The following is a 5,514-nucleotide window of genomic DNA, read 5'->3' as shown; positions in this document are numbered from 1 at the left end:
AGTGTAGGGTTTTGAGGGGTTTTGTTTCCAGATTTTTTAAAAAATTTCAATTTCTTTTGTGTTGAGTTTAGTCGTTTAGATCTGACTTTGGTTCTTAGAAATCCATTCAAACTCTTTAGTACCTCACGCTTACAGCGTATATACTAGTTAAGATTTGGAATATGAAATTCCTAATTCTTTTTCTAAAAAAATCATAAAAACTTTGGCGAACGACCAGAATAACTTTGCGGACAAACTTGAACGTTTGGTTGCTTTTCGAAGTGATTGCCAACTATACTAGGTGATTCACATGCGTTGTCGTGGGATCTAAAAGAGTTTTTTGATAAACTATGGTAAAAAAAATATAATAATTTTTTAAATAAAATGTTATGAAGAGCATATAGTAAAACAAATAAGCATTTAGATCGAGTTTGCTAAAATATAAAAAAAACTATGGTAGATTTTTTAGTAAAGAAAAGCTCATATGAATAGTGCATTTGTAGAGATTACATTGAAAGTCATATGAGAAAATTTTTTGGTTAGAGAAGAAAAAACGAATAAGACATGCATTTCATAGATATAAGACATGCACAAAGTTGATTGATGGTTACAATAAAGATGGTGTGGCAGATTTAGAGAACAAATAATAATAATAAATTCTTATGGATTCTAATAGTGATGCACACGATGGCTTGGCTGAATGAAATAATTATATATATTCTAATTACATTTATTAATAAATAAACTATTATAAATTAATGCTAGTGGATTGCATGATATATTGACGGAAAACGCTACTGTAGTGGGTTTTAATTGCATGTGATAATGTATTGTTGAGGTGGACAGCTTACATGTTGAGAGAAATCTCTAGTGGAGACTAACTATATAAGTTTTTATAGATTTCTCGGCTCATAATTAGGCCACTCCCAATGGAGGTTTCATAATAGCTTCATGCACATTAAATAGGGTGTCATGTTACCATTTAGATGATAGGACACTAGTTTAATAAGTAGAGAAATGAAATGGATGAAACCATATATGCACGGTTATCAACTCTTAATGAGTCTTAGAATTAAATGAGATGAGTGCCTATGAAATAAAAAATATGAAATGATGCATTGTGGAGTGAGTTTCATCCAAATTTCATTTGTATTTTGATGATGAACCTCTTATTGGGATTAGCCTTATTGTCATTGTAAACACTTGATATATGTCACAATTCCAAAAAGGCTAGACGGAGGTAGGATTATGTGTAGTCTTTTTTATGATATGCAACAACTCTGAAAATATAACAATTACTTTATGAATAATCATTATTTACTAATTAGTAAAACACCAAACTTACCGATTTTGATGAACAAAGTTTTGCATATAAACTATAAAGAGCCCAAAACTTCTCATGCCTAGTATAACACATAACACAGCGGTCATGTTAAGTTAAAAATATTACCAACCTTGTACTGTTACAATGAAATTCTCTCAAATCGACAAGACAGACTAATACATTTACGAGAGTCTGTTTCCATGGTAGCTAGCAACACATAGGTCACAATATCTTAGGATGTTTTGGTTTAACACAATAAGAACATCTCCAGCAGATTTGATATAATGGATACCTATCTCTAAAAACTACCATAATACCTAAAATCTACTAAAAAACAGCTCTAGCAGATTTGGTATATGGATACCTATCTCTAAATTTTTTAGTAAATTAGCTAAAGTTCTCTCTCCTTGACCCAAATATACCAAACCAAAGGCTAGATTGCTAAAACTAGAGGTGTGTGGCGGGAGAGGCAACTGCTCTTGAGCGGGGATTTCCGCGTCGTCTCCGGTCGCCCGCCGCCTCTCCGCAGGGCCGCGCGGCCGTCCCCCAGATGCCGGTGCGGCGTCGACTGCCGGTCCCTGCGCGCTTCGGTCGAAGCGGCTTGTCGTGGCGGAGCGGAGCAGCGCGGCGTGGTGGAGCGGAGAGGCACGACGCGGCGGAGGAGCGGGGTCGGGTCGGAGCGGCGCGGCGTGGCATGGCGGAGGAGCGGGGCTTGGTCGGAGCGGCACTGCGGGTGGAGCGGAGCAGTGCGGTGGATGAGTGGGGCCAAGCCGTTGCGGCGCGGAGCGGGGTGGGGCCGGGCTGGAGCTGCGTGGCGGGCGGAGCGGAGCGGGGCGGGGCTCTGACGGCGGCGAGGTGGTGGGGGGAGGGGGTGGAGAGGAGGAAGAGGCGTATGAGGCCGGGGAGGGGAGGAGGAGGAGGCCGGCATAAGGGAGGTAGAAAAGAGGATTTTTATGTTATGTTTTGCCAAAAAGTCCTCAATGAAACATGTAATTTTTGATAATTTTTCTATGTCTTGGACCTTTTTCGAGAACCCACTGCAATATGAGAGTATTTTTATAAAGCTTTATTGGTGTCCAGTTATACCAAATCTGCTGGAGTGGAGCACAAAACCATAACCTAATTCTTCTCTCCTATACCTAAAAGCAAATTTAGGTATTCAGTTTTACCAAATCTGCTGGAGATGCTCTAATTATGGCTCATCAGAAATTGTTCCATCTTTCCCTATCCTACCAAATTTCACTATATCTTCACAAATAACTTCTGTCCCTCAACATTCAACTGAATGAAACCGCACAAAACCGACTGTTAAGTGACAAAAAGTTAAATGGATAAATTTCTTTAATGTCAAATGTACACTAACATAGCATTAAGATAATGCAAACCAAATCTCAAACCAAACTGAAGTTGTATTACAGGAGGCTATCCCAGAGCTAATCAAGAACGTACTGATGGTGATGAAAGCAAGTTGCATCTTGTCAAAGACAAAAACTGGTGAAAGCAGTTTGTGGGAAGCAACATGGCTTCAAGTTAACAATATTTCGCCAGTGCTGCAGTCAGAAGTTTTCCCTGTCAATGATGGCAACAATGCAACACAAGGTGAACAAAACAAATCGGATACTCCAGCACAATCTGACCAAAGTGCTGAGTAATAGGATGCGATGGATTCTGCCATTAAGATCAAGTTAGTGGAGCTGAAACTTGATCCTTCATGGCAGTATGACCTTTGAAACATTTTTATCTAGATGCATACAGCATACACAAATGCTTGGAATGCCCTCGGTGGGACACAAGGGAGACTAAGCCGGTAACACTGTAATTTTCTTAGTCTATACATATTCTTTTTGTTATTGACAGGGATGTTTTTGGGATTTATGGTTGCAACCCCAAGGTTGTGTGATTAGTATACAGCAGATATAGCAATTTTTTTACCAACAATACATGATTTGTTAGAGGCGCTCTGGACTGTGGTAGCATCATAGCTCTATACTGTGGACCCATGTGAATTCATGTATTTTACGGGACACGATATCAACGTATGATTCGGACACAAATTACATTCTAGCAAGTGAATAAAATGGTTGGTCAAATTTGTCAGAAGTGGTGGTAAACTAGTAAATTTTCTGAGGATTTGCAATTTTGCATGCCGTCCGTTGCTCGATAGGCTGCAACCCTAGGTATGCTTGCTGTACATTTTTTTACGAGACTACTCTATAAAGGATGATTTCAGAAACATTAATTTTCATGTAAAAAACTCATTTATTCGTTTCTGTAAGTGAATTTTGTCCCCAGCGAACAGTGTCAGGTTGGTCGAAGCATGTTCTGACATTTGTGTGTAAAGCATGAAATCGATTAAACTGTCAGGTTGGTTCCAGACTTCCAGTAGCTCTCACTACAAGTTCATACATTTTGCTATCTGATCTGACTTCAGCAGTTTGCAGCTAGTTACAGCACAAACTTAGATCAGTTTTTAACCCTTGTCTTTGCGTTGCTGTATGTGGAGCTGACTGGCATCCAAGCAACTTAGCTTCACCAAAATACGAGTAAAAAACTGAGCCCTTTGCACATAAATCAAACTGAACAAACACAGTCTCTGAATTCGATCTGCTCGAACACGCATCCAAGTCTACCCTCCTGCGCAAACGCATTGTGTCCTAGCACAAGCATCGAAGTTTACATTGAAGCTGTAATTGGGTGGCTAATGGCCAGCATTCAGCTCATGTCTTTCAGAGCAAACCTATGGCCAGCATTCAGCGGGCCTACTGGCCTGTTGGGCCGCCGAATTGGGCCCAGGAAACTAAGCATGATCGGACACGGGATGCAGCGGTATTAGAAAGAACCGACCTATTGTTTTAGTACCACATCGAATAGCTAAACAACAGCGTTGGGAGAGAGCACTATAAAAGAAAGTGCAGCACACCCGTATAACTCATACCTTTCTCGGCCTTTTGGCTAAGATCAAGTGTAGTATCTGTTCTTATCAGTTTAATATCTGATATGTGGACCATGTGTCCACTTTGATATTAAATTTATTTTTTATTGGGGGAGAGTCCATCATAGTGGCTTGCCATTAGGGCCCTCGTGTGTCGCCTTGGCTTTGCACTACAGCCTTGGCCTGGTGCACCCCTACCAAATCAAGTTACAAATTTGGTCAAATTACAAATTTTTTCTTCAAAGTAGAAGTATACAAATTTTTTCTTCAAAGTAAAAGTATCCTTTCCTTTGTTAGGGTGAAGCATGTGCCTTCCACCTTGTGCTCTAGCTATTCAGGTCTGGATTGTTGAGTTGAAAGACATTTTTGTCGAGCCACATACAAATGCTCGGCAATGCTCTTAGTGGACGCTAGGGACAATGGAGACCTGGTACTAGTAGGAAAGTAGGCTGTAATTTCAGCTGAGGATTGAATAAGGGCCAAATTGCAATGCCAGTGCCATTTTAGCATGGAGCAGTTTTTTGTAGGCAACAATAAGCCCAAGTGGGATGTGCTGCATTCGTAAAGACCCATCATCGGTCATAAATACTCACACTATACTCAATATTTTAAATATCGGGTACATTAGTTAAGTTTTAAGTATTCGTGACTAGACTGAGGTTAAAGCTAAGTGTTGTTGACAAGAATGCGGCTAAAGTTCTCAGTATTCGTGACAGGAGGGCCGCACCGGTGGAACTTGTTTTCATGTGCGAGGCAATCAAGCGTAAGACCTTGTGGTGGGGGTGCAAACGCACCCAAGTTGAAAGACGAAGCAAATTTAGGCCATGTCCGAATGCAAAGCCATCGAATGAACGAAAACATAGGCGGGCCTCCAGCTCGAGCTGGGCACAGCCTGTTTGGTTGCCCTTACTCGGACATCACATCACAGGAGAAGAGGATTCATGAACATACTCATTCATTATTCTTTTCCAGCGATATTAGTACACAAACTTGTATCACCGTACCATAGATTCAGACCAAGTTCATTTTCAGGTTTTGATATATCTGCACTGCGAACCTGTTTACCCTGTATCTCTCCATCTTAAGCGAGCCTTTTTCTTCTTCTTTTGGGCTCATTTTGGATCCTCGAGGCGTGACACATCACGGATTCATGGTACAGACATACATGTTACACGACATTATGCACACAGTGAAACGACCCGGGTTTTCGAACGAAGAACCCGAATCCCTGTATCGTTGTGATAGTCTCTGAATCAGTAGCTATCACATACAGAACTCA

The 5,514-nt window shown here is 40.7% G+C and overlaps 1 non-coding gene across 1 annotated transcript; it reads left to right on the top strand.

The window, feature by feature from the left end:
• The first annotated feature begins 4,234 nt into the window (after positions 1–4,234).
• Positions 4,235–4,432, top strand: LOC120671743. Its single transcript, XR_005673833.1, has one exon. It is a non-coding gene; the product is annotated as a U2 spliceosomal RNA (small nuclear RNA).
• Positions 4,433–5,514: the final 1,082 nt, after the last annotated feature.

The sequence above is a fragment of the Panicum virgatum genome, chromosome 4N (assembly GCF_016808335.1).
Source record: "Panicum virgatum strain AP13 chromosome 4N, P.virgatum_v5, whole genome shotgun sequence".
Lineage (NCBI taxonomy): Eukaryota > Viridiplantae > Streptophyta > Magnoliopsida > Poales > Poaceae > Panicum > Panicum virgatum.
This window is presented reverse-complemented; position numbering and strand designations above follow the sequence as displayed.